The sequence below is a fragment of the Physeter macrocephalus genome, chromosome 6, assembly GCF_002837175.3.
Source record: "Physeter macrocephalus isolate SW-GA chromosome 6, ASM283717v5, whole genome shotgun sequence".
Classification (NCBI taxonomy): Eukaryota; Metazoa; Chordata; class Mammalia; order Artiodactyla; family Physeteridae; genus Physeter; species Physeter macrocephalus.
In genome coordinates this window covers 5,835,929-5,861,193 of record NC_041219.1, presented here as the reverse complement: position 1 = coordinate 5,861,193, position 25,265 = coordinate 5,835,929, and the positions used below count along the sequence as shown (strand labels likewise).

General features: G+C 37.6%; 1 protein-coding gene and 1 pseudogene across 9 annotated transcripts in view; one reads left to right on the top strand and one right to left on the bottom strand.

Annotated features, from left to right (window-relative positions):
- Positions 1–25,265, bottom strand: part of FRS2 (fibroblast growth factor receptor substrate 2) — a 119,833-nt gene that overhangs the window by 81,211 nt on the left and 13,357 nt on the right. For 2 of the 9 annotated variants that reach the window (XM_055085197.1, XM_055085196.1), the window contains 2 exons: positions 21,449–21,512; positions 8,340–8,433 (listed from right to left, as the gene is read on the bottom strand). The exons of 5 other annotated variants lie outside the window; for them this stretch is intronic. The gene's annotated coding sequence lies outside the window, so the exon portion shown is untranslated. Of the gene's footprint in view, positions 1–8,339; positions 8,434–21,448; positions 21,513–25,265 lie in introns of those variants that run through there. 2 more of the 9 variants (XM_055085195.1, XM_055085198.1) reach the window with 2 other exon arrangements.
- LOC102991024 (E3 ubiquitin-protein ligase MARCHF6-like) lies at positions 3,519–10,544 on the top strand (annotated as a pseudogene).

The window sequence follows — 25,265 nt, the reverse complement described above, 5'->3', positions numbered from 1 at the left end:
GGAGGACCCCACATGCCGCGGAGCGGCTGGGCCCGTGGGCCGTGGCCAATGGGTCTGCGCGTCCGGAGCCTGTGCTCCGCGACGGGAGAGGCCACAGCAGAGGGAGGCCCGCATACCACAAAAAAAAAAAAAAAGGCTATAAAGGATGTTGCTTGTAGAATAACATGCATGTGTCCCCCCATTCCTTCCATATATATTTGTCTCTGTCTCTCCCTCTCCCAGGGCTGTGTGTGTGTATATGTGTGTGATGTTTCTTCCTCCCTGCCTCTATTTTGGTCACTCTATGTCCCCTCTCCTTCTTGCTGACCTCTATTACACTTTATAACTGGCTTCTAAGCACTGATATTCAGAAAGAAAGCATTTTATCAGATTGTAGCCTGTGGCAAAGTGAATTAGAAAAATAGCCACAAAATGAAAAAAAGAAAAAAAATCATTCAATTAGTTGAAAATAGATAAAATTAAAGCCACAAATTTTCATTTCCTTTAAAATGCCTAAATACACAGATATACCATACATATGACTTCAATAAACTTAGTAGAGTTAATCTAACAGATTTATTTACAGGATTTTGAGCTAAATATATGGGGAGAGGGGGTATTAAAAGAGTTAGTTTAATACAACAGTTATGAGCACAGGCTTTGGAATCAGCTTTGAGTTCGTGTCCTAGCTCGACACTGACTAACTGCATGATCTTGGGCAGGTTACTTACTCTCTCAGCCTATTACCTCATTTCTAATGTTGTGAGGATGGCCCGTGATAACACCTGTAAGAGTTTGCATGGTACCTAGCACATAGTGAGGGCTCAGCACACATTACATCTAAAACATGCTGTCAACGTTTATCACTCTTTTTCTCTGCCTAGCATCTGAACTTCCCTTCTTAAGTCTGGGAACTTCCCCACCTTACGTTTTCAGAAGATCAAAGAGTTTTCCACATCTTAACTTTAAGAACTTCACACCATCTCATAATTTCAGAAGGTGAGACACTTTTCCGCATGTCCTACACAGCCAGGAGACGGGCTATGCCAAACACACATGCCCAGCCCAGAGCAGAAATGGGCAACTAACAAGCAGGACAAGAAGAGACCAGAAAGAACTCTCTCTCACACTAATGGTGGAGCAACTGCAGGAAAGTCAAGTCTGGGGCAGAGGTGGCAGCACTTAGAGTCAACCAGTGCTAGCCGTGTCACTGGGGCAGGCTGTGGCATCTGTCAGTCTGTCTCTAGATGGCACTGGCAGCCTCATGGGAATCGTTGTGCAATGTGATTTTGGGCACTGTTTCTGGCTGCTCAGCCCTGAATCTGGTTCTCTAACTCTCAAAACAATTTGATGAGCCACTGAGCTCTATCCAATATCCTTTTAAAATACACGATATGCTTTTACTGGTTTTTACTGCCACCAAGAATTGTGACGGAAACAATCAGGCAGGGGGAACATCCATTCTCACCTACCCCACCCCCACAGAGGAAAAAGATTGTCTTTAATCTCTCCAAAGAAACACAAAAGTAATGTTCACTTTCAACCAACGGATTTATCCTGTGAAGTTTTGGAAACCTTATTTCTATAAATTTTGGATAATAATTTTCCTAATTTGGAATATGAGAAATGTCTAATCAATTTTAGATTTATTTCAAAGGAACACAGACAAGGAGAAGTGATGACACAGGAAAATACGTATGTGCAAGGAGTAAGTATCATTAAGGTAAGAGAAATTATCCCAACATGCCTGAAATCAACCTCGCTGTATTCCCAAGCGCCTTCTTCCCAGCAGGAGCTTTTCACTTGGGGTTCTATAATAACCAAGGAGTCCCTCCTCCTCTTAAGGGTTATTTTAAGGTCAAAAATTTTTTAATTATCATCAAAAGGCCTTAAACATTGCTATTTTGTTTTAGCAAATAACTCAGTAAAATATTTGTATAACAAAACCATTCAATTCTCTTAAAACAGTGCAGAGCAAGTCAGTGCCTGATTGCCACAGGCTGATTTTTCAGTATGTAAAATACACTCCTCTCCCTCTGCCAGATTCTCTGCATGACCATTTTATAGTTCAGTAATGCTTTTTCCACTGTTTAGAATGTTAAAGCTCAAATCTGTTAATTTTATTACTTGTCAATATAAATGTAATATAAGGTTTGTGGGGAGTGTGAAAATGGCGGGTTAAATATGTATTTTTTTAACCCTAGGAGCCAGTTACCATATAGAATTGAATGTTTTAATGAATAAAAGAGCAATCTAAACAAAAGAGCAATCTTTAAAAAGTGATAGTCTTTTCAGATTAAAATTTTTAAAAAAAGAATCAAGCATTTAGAAATGTATATTGACATTTAATCTATAGCTATCATATTAAAAACTCAGTAGAAAAAAAACTGAATTTCGACAGAGATTTGTGAAAGAAAATAAAAAAGGCCACAAAATTGTAGGGCTCATGACAATAATACGTTAGAGCTATGTTACAGGACAGAAGCTGTTGAGACCTTGAGAGTTAAGCAACTTACCCAAGGAACCTATCTTCTGATTTAGCTGAGTGATGTCATTAAAACACCTTCAGCTTGTTCTTCAAATAGATTCAAAATAAAGTTAATTGCACACCATATGGTATCAATTCCTGGATTTAAAATGATAAAAAATACTAAATCCAAGGCAAGTAATTTCAAAACTCAACTGTTAATACTCTTTTTAATATAAAGTTCTGACTTATGATAATTTAAAAATACCCTGGACTTATCAATGTAGAAAAAATCATCAAGAGAAGTAAAAACTTTTCATAGTATCCGTAACTCCCAAGGTGTGTAAAATCATTTTTGCCTAAGTGCTGAGGGCTATTCCATTAATCACCAGTCATAATTTATTGGCTGTTATTTCCCGGATTCTGTCAGAACATAACTTATACTAAACACCACGTATTTAAATTTATGCCATTTAACAAAAAAAAAAAAAAAAAATTTTTTTCTGGTCATAATCTACCTGCTCTAAAAAGACACCATAATCCCTCATGGAAAAGTTCCTTTGTATTTGGTTACATTATATTAAACACAGAAGGAGCTCTGTACTCAGGAGAGTAAGAAGAAAAAGTTCACAAAAAATCAAACTCTTCTTTAAATGAGGCATGTCCAAGTCAGCCTAACAAACTAGCTATATTTACGTTTCATGAGAGGCCTATGAAAAGCTGGGCTAAAAAAGAACTAAGGCTAGCTTTGGATGACTACCCTGTTATGAAGAGTAACTTATGCTATGAAACTACAGTTAACAGCCAAAACATTTAAAAAAAAAAAAAAAAAAAAGGAAGCTAACAGACTCCCCATCAAAATAAGGTGCAAGAACAAAAAGTACATGATACCCAGAAGAGAACAGGGAGTAAATATGTGTATAAAGAGACAAAGAAGGTTTACAGCAAAAATGGCAAACCCAAGGCACACATACTGCTATTTCCCCTTCTTCAAAACTGGCCGACGCAAGAAACAGGTGACAGCTCTGCAGAGGTTAGCAAAGGCCTCAAAAACCTCTAGATGGCTATTACAAAGCAATGGCAATTATCAGACCAAGCAAAATATTGCCATTCCTTGTTTAGATTGACTGGAGGAAGGTTACTCAGAAAAACTATTAAGGAGGAAAGGCGTGTAAGGAAAAACAATAACAGTAAGCCACAAATATTTACTGAACTATTTGTTTTATTTTTAAGGTTACATACACTGTTTCATTTAGTCCTCACGACAAACTTCAAAACTACTATTACACCCACTATACAGACAGGAAAAACACCGAGGTTTACAGAATTTTAAACAACCAACTTGCCAGAGTCATACATACACTAGTGCTGGTACTGGAGCTCTAACATGGACCTGAGCACTTTACCACTCCTTTTAATGGATCGGGCAATTCAACTGACCTAACCCTCTATCCACCCTCCCATGTAAATCCACCAGGACAGATTTTTTTTAAAGTAAAAGTTTAATTATTTAAGTATTAGCATGTCTCTAACTGAAAGTCTGGAAAATATAATGGATGTACCAAAAGTCCTATCTTTTTTATTGCTTTTATAATTAGTATTTTAATGAACACCTTGTACATAAATCTCTGCACATTTTTATTCCATTTATAAAATATTATAAATGGAATTCTGGTCAAACAGTGTGAATATATTCTGCCAGAACATCTGAATTTAATATTACTGAATTGATGAAGAGATTATGGTTCCTTAAGAAAAACAACTGTGCCTTATTCTCCCTTACCCACAGCCTAGGCACATGAGCAAGTCTTCTCATGACTGCTGAATGAATGGAGGAGGGTTCTCTCTCCTTAGCACACAGTCTCTGAAGAGAAAAATAAACAGAGCAGGCTCCCAAATTAGAAGACAACAGTTATGCCACATATCGAATTCATTAGTGGGCTGCATAAAACTCTTCTTAGGAAGAGAAGAACATGAACGTTAACATTGCCATTCAATGTATTTCCATGTGTTTAAAATATATTTCCATGTGTTTGGTTATTTTATAGTACATTTAAAGAATACAGTATTTTAGTAGGTATATAACACACTGAAGACATTACTTCTCCCAGTTTATCATCTATATGCCTTAATCTGCTATTGTCCATGGAAATCATTTCAGAACATGTTCATATAGAAAATTCAGAGCTAAATATTTTAATAGTAACTAGAGTTGCTATTTTACTTTGATTTTCTATATCATCTATTTCCATCAAGTTCTAATGATATCATAGCAGGTAACGTCCCCATAAAGATAAAAAAGATTGACTACAAAACACTGTACCAGCAGGCACTGATCCAGCACTTTAGACATAATTAATTTAATCTTTAAAACATTACATGATATTACGATTATTAATCTATTTTATAGGTAAAGAAACTGAAACAGAGAGAGATTAGAAACCTGCTTGTTTTGGGACTTCCCTGGCGGTCCAGTGGTTTAGACTCTGCACTTCCACTGCAGGCGACACAGGTTCGATCCCTGGTAGGAAACTAAGATCCCGTGTGCCACGTGAGTGCAGACAAAAAAAAAAAGAAACTTGCTTGTTTTTTTGAACCTAGGTATTCTGGCAGCCACCCTTCTAATCACTACACAGAACTGACTCACAGTATCAAGCAAAAAGCACTGAACAGCTTTCTGTGGACATTCGTGACACAGGGCACAATTAGAGTATGCGTCCCAGAAAATAGGAAATTCAACCAATCCAGGTGGATTATTTACTCATTAGGTAAATAATTATTTATTATGGATCAAAAACTATCAAAATTGGGAGTATTCTCCTAACCTTGAGAAATACTAGGTCTAAGAAAGATGGAGATAGACCATGATAAGGTAGATATCTAGTGTAAATAGACAGATCTAACCTCGCTAGAATAAAATAGAATTTTTACAAGTGCTGTGGCACAGAAGGCGTTATTAACTCTGTCTAGGGCACTCAGAGAAGCTGCACGGAGGAGGAAATACCTCAACTACACCTTGAAATAGACTTGTACAGAAATTTGTAGCTAATAGTCTATCTCCCCACAGAAGGGTCACTGCTGTGAAACTGCTGCAGTAGCACAAAACATGTCTCAGCACAGCAGAACCATCTTAGGTTTGCTGGAGGAAGAGTATGGGGCTGCAGCAGGTCTGAGTGATCAAACCCCTGTCAACACAATGGGAACCAGCAATAAGAAGCGGACTATCTATCAAGCTTAATTTTATAGCCAGTATAGCTACAAAACTGCCTTTATTTGTTTGACATACCTGCATTTAAATTCCTAATTTAGAAAAACCTAAATTTTGAAACTAATAATAAGGAATGGAGGTGGGGAGTAGCAGACCTTCGGTTAATCATAACTGGCCCTGACCCCTTCCTGAAACCTCACCTTAAAAAGTTAAAGGAATTTTTAGAAGTATAAAATCCATAAGGATAAGAGAATGGGGAACGACAACAGCAAATAAGAGAAGGCACAATATTTTGGAAGCTAGGAAAAAAAGAGGTAACTAAACTAACTAGACCAAGAAAGCCGAAGCCTAAACCTGAAAGGAAGAAGCCATCAAGCTGATAAACACAGAAAGTAGAATAATGGTGGCCAGGGGCTGGGGGAGGGGAAGGGGGGAGGAGGGCTGGGATAAATAAGCAGTTACTGTTTAATAAGTACAGAGTTTCAGTTAGGGATGATGTAAAAGTTCTGGAGATTGATGGACAGTGGTTAACAGTTACACAACAATGTAAATACACTTAATGCCACTGAACTGTACACTTTAAAATGGTTACAATGGTAAATTTTGAGTTATGTATATTTTACCACATTACCACAATTAAAAAAAAAAAAAGCAGCAAGCTGACTCATGCTGGAGAGATTCAGGTATTGGTAGCATGATGAAGACAAAAATGCAGGGTGCGGCTGGAAACGAGATGACTGGTTGAAAGTTCATTTAAGTGGCCTCACCCCAAAACCAATCTTCTCCCCATCCCTGGAGAGGGTGTACTACAGACCCTGATCTTTGGAACACAGGTCAACACTGAAAGCAAGACAAAATGATTACTGAAAAATAGGAGAATTATTTGAAAGTCTGCATTCTAAATAGGAGGCAGAAGGCTGTCTCCAAGAAGAAAAAGGAACTGACAGATTATCTGATGTGTCCAACCATATTATAGTTTATATTTGTCAGAGAATTACAAATTAATTAATAGGCACAAAGTACATAAAATTTCAAACTCAGATAATTATTCGAGAAAACATTAAGTTGGACAAGAAAGGAAATACGATCACAGTGAATTTTGTGACAAGGCTGTGGAAAATATTTGCATAGTCATAATAATTTAAATAATAAAGAATTTACCCCCCAAACCTGATATCCTATAAAAGGAAGATGAGAGAAAGGGAAATATGTATAAATGTTTGCAGGCGGCAGAGAGATTAAGATGACTAATCTTCATTTTTCTTAGAAGGAAAGTGAGTAGCTACTGTCTAAAATGAAAAGCCAACAAAAAGCAGAACTGACTTAGAAAAATAAAGACACATCAGAACAAACAGCTGAAGGAATTGAAATGGACTGCCCCTAAAGGCTGGGAACTGGACATGAGAAGAGATGGTACCCTGCTATTTTTATAAGCCTTGAATATTATCTGATTTTTAAAACTACATATGTACAAATATCACTTTAATTGTAAAATAAATAAAAATGTACAGAGGCAAAACAGAAAACTGTCAAAATGTTAAAACGATCTGAAATTGTCTAAACTGAGTATATGCCTTTTTTTTTTTTTTTTTTTCAAACTATTGTGTTAGCTTTCTGTAATTCTTAGGATTTTCAGTAGTATTAAGGTCAACATGCTACTTGCTGCTCTGCCCTTCAGTGCTGTTAGGCATCACCAAAATGAGGCTCCAGCGGGAGGAAATGGTGCTGAAAATGTTGCTCCCGACCAGCATGCTAACCCACCAGCCAAGAACGCACTGGTGCCGGAAAACCATGATGCCCAGGATGACCAGGTGGAAGAGGAGGAGGAGGAGAACAAGGAGGAAGACAACACAGGCGGGGAAAATGCAGCTGATGTCACATGAACTGCAATGCTTTAGAACGGGACGGAGCTACAAAGAGTTTACATGGGGAAGAATGCTAGGACTTGATGGATGACTAGTGTTTCCAGAACATGTCATCTGGGTGGTGTCTTTATACACACTGTTCTTTCTTGGTTTTGCATTTTACCCTGACCACACTGGTCATTTCTCCCTTGTTCATTTGGGATTTGAAGGAACACCTCCAAGCATCTCATTTTGAAGGCCTAATCACAACCATAGTAGGGTATGTACTTTTAGCAATAACACTGATAATTTATCATGGCTTGGCAACTCTTGTTAAATTTCATAGGTCTCGTCACTAGCTGGGAGTCTGCTATATTGTTGTTAAAGGTCTCTCTGTTAGTGGTGGTAGAAATAAGTGTTCCCTCTCATTTGTGGCCAGTGACTGGATATCTGTTCCCTGGAAATGTCTGATGCTTCTCTGAAAGATCATGTTTCTGCATTAACTAGTAGGAATGGTGTCTGTTTTCTACTTTGCCTCCTTCACTCTGTTGCTGAGACAGGTACTTCAACCTGGTGTATTTTGGTTTCTAAGGAATCTGAATGATCCAGATTTTTAAAAATCCAGTACAAGAAATGATTCACTTGACTATTTATAAGCATCTCCCAAGATTTATTTTGTCAGTGATTCTCTTTGGCTCCATTGTGCTCCTGGTGCTTTGTCTACCTATTCGTATAATTAAGAGTCTGCTGCCTAATTTCCTTCCATGCAGCGTCATGCTCTGCAGTGATGCTCCAGTGAGTGAACTGTCCCTTGAGCTGCTTCTGCTTCAGGTTATCTTACCAGTGTTACTTGAACAGGGATATACACAGCAGTGGCTGAAGGAGCTTGTGTGAGCAGGGACTGTTACTGCTGGAAACTTGCTGGATCTTCATTCCTATTTGGTGGAAGACCAGGAAGAAAATGAGAACAGTGCAAACCAACCAGTGAACAATAACCAGCCTGTTTGAAATAATAACGCTATTCCTGTGGTGGGGGAAGGTGTGTATGCAGCCCACCAAGCTTTACTTCAGCAGGGAGGGCCTGCTGGCTTTCAGCCTTACTGTTGGCCTTTAATTTTTCCACTCAGGATATTTTTGTTGATTTTCTTCACGTGCAAGAACCTTACTGATGGCCAGCCTCATCTGCCTTACTCTACCAGTATTTGCCAGCTGTCGGTTAATGTCATTTTGGACGGGGACTGCCAAAATCCACGAGCTCTACACAGCTGCTTATGGTTTCTAAGTTTGCTGGCTAACCATAAAGGCAGTGACGGTGCTGGCGACACTGATGCCACAGGGATGCAGAGTGATCTTCAGAAGGTTAAAGGGTAGTCCCGCATGATAATGAAGACTTTGACAGTTGCAGTGCTGCTGGCTGGAGTCGTCCTGCTTCTTCTGGGGCTCCTGTTTGAGCTGGTTATTGTTGCTCCCCTGAGGGTTCCCTTGGATCAAACTCCTCTTTTTTTCCTATCACAGGACTGGGCACCTGGAATCCTGCATGTGAGAATCTGCAGCTATATAACACTGATGGATCCTCAGTGGTGGTTTAAAACTGTAAATGAGCAGGTTTAGGCAGATGGCATCCGGAACACTGACCTTCACTATATCATTCGGAAACTGGCAGCGCCAGTGATCTCTGTGCTCTTGCTTTCCTAATGTGTACCTTACATCATCACATCCGGTATCATTCCTTTACTAAGTGTTAACTGCGGAAATGCAAAACTTGGTCCACTGGCGGGTTTTTCCACTTTTACTGATAGTCGTGATATTGATGGGAATCTTGTCCTTCCAGGTCTGCCAGTATAAGTGCCTTTATGAACATATTAAAAATGACAAGTACCCTGTGGGCCAACGCCTCGTGAACTATGAATGGAAATCTGGCAAACAAAGCACGTCTCTGCCACCTCCACATTCATCCCAAGAATAAAGTGGTTGTATCAACTACCTTGAGCTTCCCCTTGCCTTTATGTGTCCTTTTTTGTGGACTTCTCTCTTCGGAGGTTTTCCCCAGTGATCTCTCAGTATTGTTTTTAAGTTAAATGTATTTGACTTGAGTTCTCAGCATTCAGAGAGCAGCAGTGCAAGGCTCTGCTGCCCTTCCTGCATCTTCTGACATCACTGCTGTCTGAGGTCTGTATACGTGTAAATATAAGTTTTCTGGATAACCTAAAACCTTGGATTAAACAGAAGGTGCACTGTACATCTTTAAACAAAACGTATATTAGTTTATTAAATCAGGTGTCACTTTAAAAAAAAACACCTTTCTTATAGCACAATTCATGAACTGATACAGTATGCAATTCACTGGAGAAATACTTTGGGCATGTAGCAATTCTAAAGCCTAACTGTTTAAAACCACTCTATAAACACAGTATTTTATTTATTCCTTTCCCCCTAAGAATATATATTTGGATATATTTATATAAAGGCTTATATTATTTGTAACTCTTGGATCAAATCCAAATTTTGACATTTCAAATGACTAACATTTGTAAGCCCCAGTGATGGTAGAGCTGAACTTAAATAAAGTCTGAGTGTCAAATGATACAAATGGACAAACTGAAAGGCTACTCATGGAAAAATATATAAAAGTACTAAACATGCAAAAGAAAACAGGAAACAATCTTATCTGCAAGAACTGTACAACTTGCAACTTTTTAATATATGTGCTGCCAAACCCAGTACAACTTGCAACTTTTTAAAAGTCACATTCTTGTGGGCACAAATTCACCAACTAAATATAATCTAATTAACATACTTCTTCTACACAGTCACAACCAAGAACTTCATTCCAGAAAAAGAAAATACTTCAAAGCACAAGATTGAAACCATGAGCAACTACATCAGAATCTACTGAATTTTTTTTAAATTAATAAAGTTCTTTTCATATAAAGATAAAAACTATGAGCCTTGGTTTGCTTTTCCAGCAGTACTAATGGCCTATGCTGATCTACAACATATAGTTGTTCAATTTCATGTACCAACTACATAACAAATTTACAAATACTTAAATAACTATCACAAAGGTTTAAGAGCATTAAAATCATATGTGTTATACTGTTTATACTGCACACTCATATAATCAAACAAGAAACAGAGTCAGAGATAGAGCAACCAAAGAAAACCTCAAGTAATCGTCACTGAGTTCCCACGTGTCAGAGAACATGACAGAGAAATTCCTATGCGACAAGACTCCTGCACTCAAAGAGTCTGAGATTTAGCAGTACACGAGGAGAGGTAAGAAGTGTGTGTGGTGGGGTTGCCAAGACCAAGACATGAAAACAATTCATGAACAATATAAAAAACTAAATGACTAAGTACTAAACTACAAAATATAAAGGGTAAATTTAGAGGAGAGGAAGAAGGCATTGAACTGGGTCTCAGAGAAGCAGAGAAACATTTGAAGAAATAAAGGAGAAAGATCAATGTCTCTGTCTCTGTCTCTCTCTTGTTCTCTCTCTCAATTTTGCTGTATACTTAAACTACATAAGGACATAAACTACATAAGGACAGCTGAGACTTTCTGATTCCCAGTCCTATAATCTATGCATTACTATATTACACACTATTTTATGTATTAAGTATTTTACACTGGACTTCATTATCAACCTCAATTTCCTATAACCAAAAACATTAGGATGCTATAAAAAAAAAGATGCCCATGTTAAAGTCAGTATGCTATAATACACAATGGCCAAATGGGTCTCAGTTAAGACCACAAAACTTTTACAGCCAGAACCATGGCCTTCCCGCTAAACTGAGATATGTTACTATTCCAGGACCATTCCTTTAGCCAACAGGCCATTCTAATGGGAGGGTACTGCCCAAGGAACAAACTTCAGAGCTAAAGTCACGGTTCCAAGGAATTCATATATAGAACTTTTTCACTGTTTTATCTAAATTATTTTGATTGTATGCTGATAGCTACCTAGAGATGGAAAATCAAAGAAAAATAATATATCTAAATGAAACACTGTAAAATAAACACAATCATGCAATGCACAAGTCATTATGCCATACAGTTATTAGTCACAAACTTATTATAAGCTTTCTCAGGAATTATATTACTTTTTACACCTAACCTAAAATTTTCCTTCTCTAAATTGGTAAGATCCTATTAGTTTTTATACATCTACAAATGGTATCTATGTTCACTAGTGTACCCCAATCTAAATTAATATTCATCACAAATTGAAAAACACTCATTGGTCCAGCACCTGAGAGTCATGGTTCCTTACATCCTCTCTCACTTCTTTCTCTTTTCCCACACCCAAAGACAGAAGACTCTCATGCTCTCCCATTACACTCCCACCTAAAACCCCTGAGCAGTAGCCAGGCGCTCCCTCCCCCTTCCATGAGGATCCACTACTTAACTGATCTAATTTATCCAGTATACAGAAGGGTATAACCAAGTTTTCTTTCAATTTTTTTCCCTGTGTTTTCATGTGTGACCGAGAGGAGGAGGGAAAAGGAGTTCTAAATGGAGGCAAAAAAGAGCCGAAAACAACCTTCAGCCCTCTAAGGCAGCTGTGGCACAGTACAAAAGCAATGTAACTGAAGTGGAGGATCAGGGTCTTAAGCCCAGCTCTGCCACTTAACCATTTCTTAGTTGAATAACCTCTTTCACTTAGCAATTCAGCCTGCCATGTCCAGCTCAGTAGAGTCTTTGATAATATCCATGCTCTTAAACCACTCCACTAAGCAGCCACGTATTTGTAGATGGATCACTATTTCTACTTACCTTTGGATATGTTATGTGATCTTTAGCACATATCTTCGATTATGCCTTAGATTAACATTTAATTATACAAGCCTATCACCAAGGAAATAATTGTAGTGGATACCAAGAGCAAAACAGCAATTGGGATCAGTGTTTTATCAATAATATTCAGAAAATCAATAATGAATAGTAACAATCACTAAAGTACTTTATTAGCCATTCAGGAATCTATTATTTTTAATTCTCTGAAAATGTATCAGTTCATACACACACAGAACATCGACTTTTAAGTATTATTAGTTTGTTTCAATGATTATAGATCACACTAGTTAAATATTTGACCAACAAAATTGTATACTCTAATAGTCAGGGTTAGACACTAATTAACTTCAGTTACATTTCACTGGTAACTGTATAAAAGGCTATACAAATTTCTATAACTTACCAAAAACTAACTCATACAATGTTTTACTGCTTCCACCACAAAGTTTTATCTAGTAGCTGAATACAGTATTAACATTTATTAAGCAATCTCCTTAAATATATTTAGTAGTTAACAGTATTAATATCATATTAAAATTATTTCCACTGAAGAATACATATCAGTACTTTCCCAACTTATCAGCATAATTGTATTTGCAGTACTATTCTAAATTACTGGATAAACTAGAAAGAAAACTAAAAGTTAATTATAATTTTTTGAAATATCTGGGATCAAACCAAATGCTACAGAACCCAAGTAAAACAACAAAATCAAATATATTCTTTGGGGATATAAGACAAAAAACAGACTTCTGGAAGTCTTATTAACATTAAGACAATAAACTAAATTTTGAAACAATTCCTAGAAATGTTAATGCTATAAGTGACTCTTCTCCAAGAAGAGAAACTTATGCAAAATAAGCATGTCTTAAAGGCCAACTCAAACAGTGCTAGAGTGAAAATAAGAGACATCTGAAGATAACTTTACTGTCTCATAATTTTTTTAAAGCACTAGGAGAAAATTTAAGGTTAAAGTAAAAGCATTAATCAAAGTAAATATGAAGATAAAAATAAGAGAAGAAAAACTAATGCAACACTTCTGGAACAGAAGGGGGAGGAGGATTCTAAGTAACCAAAGATGAAGATAACAGGAAAAAAAAAAGATAAGTAACTCATGTGCAAAAACACTTTTGGAATCTGCATTGAAAATTAATTATACAGCATAATTAATATAAAATATGAGGTCGCATCTACTGTACTAAAGCATGAAGAGTTTATATCACATTTTTCCATGCATACTCAATGAAGACTTTTCCTCCACTGTAAATTCACAAAAGGTTTTTGTTGGTGCAATTTACTATGCCTATTCTCAGCCCTAGGATATTTTTGTACCCAATCTCAAATTGGAAATGGGATGCTATCTGTCCTCAAAATATCGAGTTATTGGCAGAAACATAGCTCCATGTCTAGTAACTTTTATGCTCTACCACAAGTTTTTTAAGTGGTATTCTTGTTTAGATGTAACTAAGACTACCTGTATATTTTAAAATATAAATAAAAACTTATGGGATACATTGTTCATTGACTGATATAATGCATCTGAGCCACCATTACCCATCTCCCTCCTAGCACTGAAAAGGAAAATGTAGAGACACTGCTCCACCACTTGGCTACTTCCTGCTAACTACATCTGCCCAAACTCCTCTTAGGAGCCCAAAGGGAAATCTATTACCACTGCTGCAGAAGCTCACCATCTGTGGCCACTGATAAATGTATTAAGGAGGACTGACACAACACAGGCAACTGCAATACTTACTGTCAGCTATACAATGAGGACTGTAGGTGGTAGGCAGAATTCAAAGACCCAAGATCCCTGCTCCCTGGTGTATTACCCTGCATAATCCTTGGGACTGCAAATATGATGGGATTTCACTCCCATGATTAGGTTAACTTTAAGAAAGTTGACTTATGATGGGGAATTATCCAAGTGGGCCTGAACTAACCACAAAAACCCTTTAAATTTGGGTCCAGAAATAAGAGACAATTTTTAATTAATGGCTTTCTATTGCCTATAATACTGGGTTGGCCAAAAAGTTCCTAACCTTGCACCAAAAAACCTGAACGAACTTTCTGGCCAACCCAATAACAAGAGCTGCCTACTCTACCAGCTTTTTAAGGACTTCTGTAATCTAGCCCCAGTCTTACCAATATAAAAAGAAAAGATGGGCTTCCCTGGTGGCACAGTGGTTAAGAATCCGCCTGCCAATGCAGGGGACAGGGGTTCAAGCCCTGGTCCGGGAAGATCCCACATGCCACGGAGCAACTAAGCCCATGTGCCACAACTACTGAGCCTGTGCTCTAGAGCCCGCACACCACATCTACTGAGCCACGTGCCACAACTACTTAAGCCCATGCACCTAGAGCCCGTGCTCTGCAACAAGAGAAGCCACCGCAGTGAGAAGCCCATGCACCACAACGAAGAGTAGCCCCCGCTCGCTGCAACTAGAGAGCCCATGCACAGCAACGAAGACCCAACGCAGACAAAAAAAAACAGAAAAGAAAAAAATAGTATTATCATGGGTCAAATAGTCATGCTTAACAGAAAGTTAAATATAAGTTAAAACTAACCACTTAAGACTCCAAATCTAGATACTATTAATAATTCTGTTAGGCACTATTGCTCAGTTCTCCTAAAATTCAAGTTTTTATTACATCCTTCATTTTCGAAAGACTCCATTCTAGAGAACTACACAAACTACCAAGATTGTGTTTAGCATGCAAGCTACAGTCCAGTTAATCAAAAGGTATTAATGGATGTATCCATACAACAAGAATATACTTATACTAAAGCAGAGGCATGAGAAAATAATTAACACAATTTCTAACGGTACAAAATCAATACCAGCAGGTAAGTGCTAGACCACCAGGACCAAATTAATTAGAATGAGTATATTCAATGTACAATTTTTGCTCTAAGTTTTCATTAGTTTGAAGCAACTAGTTTCTTTGTTCTGTAACATATCACCTAAAGATTCTAAGCTTTGTACTACTTAGAAGGTGTTTACTTAGCACTTGTGAATGCCATTTCTTATTAGTCACTTTTGCCCAAGAGTACATGTTCTGGGATGAGAGAGACAAATTAGGCAAAAAGCGCCTGCTCATCACTGCTCTTCACCTCCCAAGGAACATCTAAATGCCATTTAGTCCTCATGTCCTTACCAGAGAATGCTGAATGAAAACCTAGAATCAACAGGCTGGTATGGAAGAACTTTCTCAAATGTTGTGAGGATTAAATGCTGAGTCAGCACTTAAAAGATCCTGAGAGTGAGTGATTCCTTAAATTTTGTGCTCCAGATGGCTCCTTTCCTTACCCTACTCCCGGCCCGGAGTTCAGCCAGGAATACTGCTGAACATCCTATAGTGCATAGGACAGTCCCCCACAACAAAGAATAACCTGACCCAAAATGCCAATAGTGCTAAAGTTAAGAAACCCTGGTATAAAAGAAAGAACACTAAGTTAGAATCCCACCTTTACAACTTATTATCTAAATGACCTTCAACAAATTATGCAACTTCTCTAAGTTTCCTCATGTATAAAATGGATAGCATGCTCATGTTGAAGGATTTAGGAGGATAAATTGATATAGAAACCATTAGACACTTTACAAATGTTAGATTCCATTCTTCAGAGTGAGTACAAAAATCTTCTCTATCAGAGGTAGAGCTGTGGACCTCTCAAAGATAACTTCAAACTATGAATGACACATGGTACTCTGATTTATTTTCTGAATCTCCCATCAAAGTCTAAGCAACCTGAAGGCAGAGTTCTTATTGGACTTGGTATCCTCAGCCTCTACAACAAAGAAAGCACTGAGTTGTAGAGGCTGAGGATACCATCTGTTAAAATGGCCAAATGAGCAAATAAGCTCTAAGTATCTACCCACCATAACAAAGCAGTCATCGCGCTGCACAGTACAGAATTACCAAAGAGTGTAAGAAAACATAACTCTTGTCCTGGAGAAATTTTAAGATTGTAAGAGATACCTAACAACAAAACAAAATATGTAGAGAGATCTAACACATAGTAGGCACTCAAAAAAATCTCATGGGTAAAATTCACATGAATAGCTGAGGTCACAAATGAATATTAGTGGGATGCACAAAAAAAGTTAGAATTAAATAGATTTAATCAGGGAAAGTCCTATTTTTAATTACTATAATCCTTCAGAGTACATGCTGCTAATATCTTCCAAAGGCAATGAAACAGTACACTTAAAGAACAAACATCACAATGTCAAGTGCTATCATTTGTCATTTTAGCAGTACTCAGCTAAATTTCATAATTCAGATGATGGTAGCATATTTTAACAGGTTCAAAGGCCATTTTAAGCAATTTTAAAAAACACATTCGATTTTAATGGAAGCTTATCAAATTCCTGACATCCACAAACCATCTTAATTATTTTAAATGGTCTGAGACAGAATAAGACCAAAAAGGCTGATGCTCAAATGTCTGAAATACACTGCTGAAAAGGCTGAGCTCAAGCATACCAAAAGTGTGTTAGAAGCAACTTTTTAAATGCACTAATGTAACAATTATTTTTAAACCAACAATTTTAGAAAAATAGCAGTTCCTATCTAAAGCTTATATAAATATAAGACACTGGGTTTGCAAGTGTCAGCAGAGTTTTAAGATCCCTTTCTAAAGCAATAGTCTCCTTCTGTTTTGCTTGGTATCTTAATTTGTCTTTAGTTTCAAAACTAAGTTTGCTAACACTGTTGCTCTCAAAACCTCAGGAATTCCATTACTAGTTCTAAGTTAAATTAAAGGAAAATAGACCCATTCAACCCATGGCACAAAGTATGCACAAAGTGTTTGTTGATACTCATAAATAGACTGAGAAATTTAGACATGTCTTAAGGACAACAGCTGTATAGTCAACTCTGGTTTGCCCCACCATGGAACTGAATAGAAAGAGAATTATTGCTACCACTTCAAGTGAGACCAGCACAGATACTTTTAAACCAACTGAGATATAACAGAACATTCTCTTTAAATCAAAGCCTTTGTGTATGTTTCCACTTTAGGGAAAAATGGTTAGAATACTCTTTAAAAAAATACACATGGAGGGGCTTCCCTGGTGGCGCAGCAGTTGCGCGTCTGCCTGCCGATGCAGGGGAACCGGGTTCGCGCCCCGGTCTGGGAGTATCCCACATGCCGCGGAGCGGCTGGGCCCGTGAGCCACGGCCGCTGAGCCTGCGCGTCCGGAGCCTGCGCTCCGCAACGGGCGACGCCACAGCAGAGGGAGGCCCGCATACCACAAAAAAAAAAAAAAAAAAAAATGATCAGTGCATCCATAACCCAAAAAAAAAAAAAAAAAAAAAAAAAAAAAAATACACATGGAGCCAAGATGTTACCAGCTTGTCTCCCCCAAAAACAATGCTCCCCCAAAAACAATGCTTAAAATGCCCTCAACACTGCCCACCCACTTGCCTCCAAAAAAAAAAAAAAGAAAGAAAGAAAAGAACAAGTTATAAACACTTGACATACAAATGGTTCTTTGTCTTATCACTAGAAATCTTCTTTTCCATTCTGTATCCCCATTCTCAGACTCTATAAACCTTCCTAACAAGTAAAGGTATTTTCACTTTCATCCCTCTCCATCACCTCTGTCAAATCATAATTCATCTCAACTCACCTGAATCCCAGGTATCAGGATCCTGTGAATGGGACTAGTAAAAGAGGAAAGTACTGACACTTGAAAAAAAGGGAAAAAAAATCCCATCTTTCCCATTTCCTGGCTCCCTCCCTTATCCTGGCCCAGCACTGCAGAGTAGCAACAAATGGAAGGAATAAAAGCACCTTAAGCTCATTCTATTGCTATTTCTCCTTCTTTTATCCCTAACTCATTCACTGCTCCCCAAGCATCACCCTATCTAACCCCTACTCTCCTGTCCCAGGTAATGGAAGTCACAAACAAGGGCCTAGATTTTGGGTAGATCCAGTTCCCTAAGAGAGGAATGCAATAAGATGAATGAATTTCCACCAGTCTTATAAAGGGTGATTGGAATATATTGTGATATAATGAGTTACAACATTTTTTATTGCCTGACCTAGTAATAAGCTAAATACCATTTTTATGACTTATTGGAAAAACAGGCTCCTAATCCCAAATTCCTTTTTTTAAATTCCCCATTTCCCCCAGCCCAAGCCCCTAGCCACAATCTTTTTTAAAACAATTCATTAAAAAAAAAAAAATTCATTTACAAGATAGAGACTACCTATATAAAAGAGTCAAATTACAGTGACTGCTAGTGATTAAAACAATAGATTTTTAACAAAGTAAACAAGTGAATGCCAGTAGTTTGTGCAACATGAGTGAACCGTGCTTACAACCACATATTTAATAAAAAGAAAAAATAAATCTGGTTATAAACAGCATATTACCAACCAGTGGTCAGACTTTTACAAAGAATATATTATAAAACCAATATTCTAACTTTAGAAATGAATATACCATGAAGAATAATTTGGTAATACCTATTAAAATTTTTAATGCATATATCTATTGGCACAGAGATTCCACTTCTAAAATTCAAAGTACTGATATATTTACACAGGTGTGATATATGTATACAATACTCACTGCTGCATTATTTATAAAAGGAAAAGATAAAAAAGCTGCATATCAACCAAAAACGGAATAGTATATATTCAATACAATGAATACTATGTAACCAATAAAAAGAGTGGATATGGTTGTAAATGTAGGAAGAAACTTGCTACAAACAGCAGTTGCCTCAGGGGAGAGGACCTAGTAAACAGGGAGATGGGAAATGAGACTTGTTCTCACAATATACCCTTTTGTACCTTTGAATTTTGAATCATGTACACATATTACCCTTTTATTAAAAATGAGTAAGCTAAAAATTTGTTAAAGAATTTAGACAATTCTCTCCAATCCTCTGATGCATAAACAGTTCTACTTTCCTCATCTATAGGCAATGTTAATCAGGACTGAGAATCTGGGTTACTAGAGGTTACCAATAACCAATATACAGGGTAGAGGGCTCATTTCCTCTTTAGTAAGAAGAGGTACAACTATGGCAACTCTGCATCAATCAAAACAAAGTATAATAGGGGAAGAAAGAGGTGAAGAATTTATCTTACCCAAAGCAACCTTTATTACAGAAATAAAATTGGATGCGGTATAATTTTGTCAGCACTCTGAAAACCGTGCTTCGCCAAAAGGAAAAAAAAACTATCTGGCTGGAATTTCTGGTTAGGGTCTAGATCTCAAATGGGTACACGCACCAGAAATATTTTGTAAAGAACCTAAGAAGGGCCAAAATCATTCAAATCCAAAAGGCTAGAAAACAAGGGGAAGGGGGAGGACAAAGTCATGGGCAATGTTTCAAATGTCAAAAGAACGTTTAAGATATTTTTCTATCAGAATTTTTCTCTTTATCTCTTAAATTCCAAGTAAGATTGAACAATAGCAGTCCCTCAGTAATTAAAACTCAAGCAATTGAAAGAAACAATTCAAACTCTTTTTCAAGCTTATTTTTAAATGTTACTATTTCATATGATTTTTGGTTTTGCTGCTAAAGAAAACAATTAATATAACAGCAGCTAATACTAATCTGGTTCCCTCTTCCTCTGATTCGAGTCCAATTATAAAACCAGGAAAATAGGGGAAAAAAAATCTTGACGGGGGGGTACATAACATGGTAACATTTAGGAAGAGGATCATATTTATTTTTTGTGAAAAAAATACCATTTTGGGGGTCTCCTGTTAACAACACTATGACATTTATGACTTAGCCATCTAATCACACAGCTATATCACTATGTACAATATAAATTTTACAGACTTAATTACTTGTTTAAAAAATGTAGCTCAAAGGTTTGTTGTCATAACCGATTACAGTATTCTGAAGGCTAGAATATCTCAGTAAGTGAAAGATGCTAGCTGGCATATCAAAAAAAATTAGTATATTCCTTTGCCAGATTCACCTGGACTAATGTCAAAAAAGAAAAAGAAATAAAAATCACGAAATAAAGTTACACTCAAGAAAGCAGGAGGAGGGCTTCCCTGGTGGCACAGTGCTTAAGAATCCGCCTGCCAATGCAGGGGACACAGGTTCGAGCCCTAGTCCAGGAAGATCCCGCCCACGGAGCAACTAAGCCCGGGCACCACAACTACTGAGCCTGCGCTCTACAGCCTGTGAGCCACAACTACTGAAGCCCGCGCACCTAGAGCCCGTGCTCTGCAACAAGAGAAGCCACCTCAATGAGAAGCCCGCGCACCGCAACGAACAGTAGCCCCCGCTCAGCGTAACTAGAGAAAGCCCACACGCAGCAACAAAGACCCAACTCAGCCAAAAATAAATAAATAAATTTATTTTTAAAAAAAAAAAAAAGAAAGGAGGAGGAAAAAGTGCCTTAGAATTAATATGTGGAGTTCATATATCTTGACATTTACAAAGGGAAAGGAGAAGAATGTTACCAACTGATAAGTTTCATTTTTATTCTATTTTATTTTATATTTACTAGTAAACCATATACTATATGGCTCAAGAGTGTCCGAGGTACTTGATAAACTTAACTAAAGAGTAATACTAATCATAATATTAATTATAATCATACCAAAGTTACGGATTAACAACCACACAAATGAACATTTAAATTCACATCAATGGTTTTCAATCCTGAGTCGAGTACCACCTAAGGTAGAACTGAGAGTTCTTTAAGCTATTTTCAAGATTTAAATAGCCTAAAAGCCTCACATACTGTCTGAAATATAACTTTTTACACTAACTATATACATATCCGTTTCTTTAGATCCTAATGGCTCAACTGATGCTTCATGAAATAACAAGTAATAGACAGATAAAGATTGATCAAATTCCAAACTAAGAAGGAACAGAAGGAAGAGCAAAGTTTATGTCTGTTCCCCACTCCATTTTTCCCCTTTACATTCTTTTATTTCACAATTACCTTAGCAGTTACAACACTGCAAGATCTTAGTCTTGTTCTCACATATACATAGCCAATATAAAATAAAAACAAATGATTGTAAGCCTAATTTTCACCTTGGGATGCACCCTCATTCTTTACATAGTTAATACAAAAGAAACACTAAGGAGGAAAATGAAAGAAGGGCCCAAGATGTGGGATAACTGCAAAAACACAACCCCAAACATACCTGAAGACCACTCGAAAGTACTTAATGGCTGGGTAAATAAGATGACCTAAAAGGCATCTAGCACCTGCAGAGGAGGCAAAACGACATGCTATATTTGAGCCTTATACAGATCTAGATACAAATCCAGTAAGTCCCCTACATACGAACCTTCAAGCTGCAAACGTTCAAAGACATGAACATGTATTCACACATCCAGTCACGTAAGTTAGTTCATGTATCTGGCGTACACTGTCATGTGCGTACATTGTCACGTACGTGCATCCTCTACAAGTGGTTGTGCTTTTGTGTACTTTACAGTACAGAGTACAGTAGTACAGTATCTTTATTTCAAGCCCAGGATGTGAGTGAAATTGCAGCTTACCCTCTGTCTCCTATTGCTGACGATCCTTCAGCTCTACCATCTCCTTCCTCATCTCCCTCTCCAGTCAGTAACTTTTTTACCTGTTCACTCGATGCCAGCCCCAGTATGCCAGCTGTTGTACTGTACTACTGTACTTTTCAAGGTAGTGTACTGTAAGATTAAAAATGTTTTCTTTATTTTTTGTGTTTGTTTTTTATGTATTAATTTGGAAAAAGTATTATAAACCTATTACAGTACAGTAAGTCCCCGAGTTCCATTCCGAGAGCACGTTCCTAAGTCCAATTTGTTCGTAAGTCCTAGGGCTCCATCATTTATTACCTGCCTGACCTTGGGAATCTTACTTAACTCTGAAGCCTCAGTGCTCTCCTCTATAAAACAGAAATGAGAATAATAATTCAATAGAAACTCATCTAACAGGACCTCTACTTTATCAACTTAGAGAAATAAAGAGCTTAAATTCCTCCATAAATCACTTCTTAATGTCCATCACAGGCTGACCACTTGCACCTGGTAGTCCTCTAAGTCAACCACTTTCTGTGTCCTCACCCTTTTACTCTCACCAAATGAGCTGGAGGCTTAACAAGAGCCAGCTGTTTGTTCCCAAACCCATGTATGCCAACTGCACTTGTTATTGTAATTATGTAATTTAAGATTATGTAAACTGATGAATTATGAGCGTGAAAGGGGTTGTTTCTCCGAAAATTATGTTGAAAAATTCAAAAAGATTCAAAGGCTACTTATTTTTTGGAAGTTATTATAGAGTTATATGTATGTAAAACAGCTTTAAGAGAATAGCAGGAAAAGAATAAAACTGTAGAAGGATTTTATTTAATACATTAAAAGTGCCTTTAAATTCTCTGTTCTAAAACGTATGGATACCAGGGGGGCGGGGGGGAATGAACTGGGAGATTGGGATTGACATATATACATTATTGATACTATGTATAAAATAGATAACTTATGAGAATCTACTGTATAGCACAGGGAACTCTACTCAATGCTCTGTGGTGACCTAAATGGGAAGGAATCCAAAAAAGGGGGGGGATATATGTATACGTATAGCTGATTCACTACGCTGTACAATACAAACTAACACAATATTGTAAAGCAACTATACTCCAATTAAAAAAAACTAAAAAGATAAAATAAAATAAAATAAATTCTCTGTTCTATCAGACAGCAATACTTAATAGATAAACGCCTCATGGGTGTGGATTATGCGAAAAAGACAACTCAGAACTCTAATGAAAGGACCCATCCATAAAGAAAAGCCCTGAGCCTATAGGGGGAAAAAATGGTGAAGGAATGTATATTCGAGTTAAAATTTAAAATATATATCATTTTTTATGATTCCCTGCTAACCAACTTTTCCAACTTTCTACTCAACATCACATATGAGATCTTCACATGTAGCTACCTCAAAAATTTACAGGAATATTATAACGACTAAATAAAATTAAGCACAGTGCTGGCACTTAATGACATTCAATTTAAAACTTCTGTTTTACTTTAAGGGTTTTGTTAGTACCCTGATGGTCTGACTACTACTCTAAGAATATAGTAATGCTTTCTTCCAAAACAGAAAAGTAAAAGGTGCACAATTTCCTTGTTATTCTGTTATTTTTATATTTGGGTACACTATACATACTCCATAAATGATTAACCATCTAACTCTGTGGTGGCCATCAAAAAAGTGAAGACATCCAATACTACTGAGACTGCAGGCTCCCAGGGTTACACTGTAAGGATAACATTACAGTAATGCAGGTAATGTATTAACATATCAGAGTGACCTGGCACCTAAAGCTGACAAGAAAGTAGGAAAAGTCAATGAGATGCTGGTGTGGTGCCAGTGGAGGGAGCAGCAGCTCTCTGAAGCGGGAACAAACAGAGGAAAAGGTCAAGGACCCAGATTGAGGAGAGTAACTAGGAGGTGATAATGGCAGAAACCAGAGAGGAAGCAAAGCAGAAACGTAATCATTCTGTAGGTAACAAACCTATAAACCGAAAAGGTTACAGGCAAGGTAAAGAGAAGGATCTGGTGATTCAACTTCCTGCTCAGAACCGCTGAACACTGGCACAGATATTAAAATGCTTTTCCAAATTACTTAAAAGCAAAATCACCTTTTTAAAAGTTCATGTCATTTTGACATTACAATCAATTTTACTCCTCATGGAAAAACTGTTACATAAAGAAATGCACTCTAAAATTAGAACAATGAAGTACCTTTTCACCTTATTAAGTTGGGGGGGGAAGTAACACTAATATCCAATCTAACAAAGATACAGTGAAACAGTACTAGTAATGCCGTCCCCGTTTGAAAAGCAATTTGACTGAACGTCTCAGGATTAATAAACCTTCATATCCTTTGGCTCAGTATCACACATCTGGGAATCTGCTATAAGGAAATAACCAAAAAAATGAAAAAATATATATACTCGGGTGTTTTCTGCAACGTTTCTTATAATAGCAAAAATTAAGTATGATGATAACACAGGAAATACTTAATATAATGTTAACTTTAAAAAAGCACACAAGGAGGGACTTCCCTGGTGGCATACTGGTTAAAAATCCACCTGCCAATGCAAGGGACATGGGTTCGATCCCTGGTCCAGGAAGATCCCACATACTGCAGAGCAACTAAGCCCATGTGCCACAACTACTGACCTGCAAGCCACAACTACTGAGCCCGCACGCCACAACTACCGAAGCGCAGGCACCTAGAGCCCAAGCTCCGCAACAAGAGAAGCCACCGCAATGAGAAGCCCACACACTGCAACGAAGAGTAGCCCCTCCTCGCCACTAGAGAAAGCCTATGCGCAGCAACCAAGACCCAACACAGCCCAAAATAAATAAAATTTTTTTTAAAAACTTTTAAAAATTAGAAAATTTTTTAAAAAGCAAACAAGGGAATTCCCTGGTGGTCCAGTGGTTAAGACTCCACACTTCCACTGCAGGGGGCACGGGTTCGACCCCTGGTCAGGGAACTAAGATCCCACATGCCACACAGTGCAGCCATAAAATTAAAAAAAATTTTTTTAAAGCAAACAAAATTGGGCTTCCCTGGTGGCGCAGTGGTTGCGCGTCCGCCTGCCGATGCGGGGGAACTGGGTTCGCGCCCCGGTCTGGGAGGATCCCACATGCCGCGGAGCGGCTGGGCCTGTGAGCCGTGGCCGCTGAGCCTGCGCGTCCGGAGCCTGTACTCCGCAACGGGAGAGGCCACAACAGACGGAGGCCCGCATACCAAAAAAAAAAAAAAAAAAAAGCAAACAAAATTGAGCATACACTATAAATATGATACAAAACATCATAAAAACGAGATGTAAAAAAAAACCCGAATGATGACTGTATTAGAGTGGTAGATTCAAAATCTGTTTTTTCTACCATCTAACCTTTCTGAAATGTTATTTTACATTTACAATTAAAACAAATTAAATTTTTAAAACATGCATCTC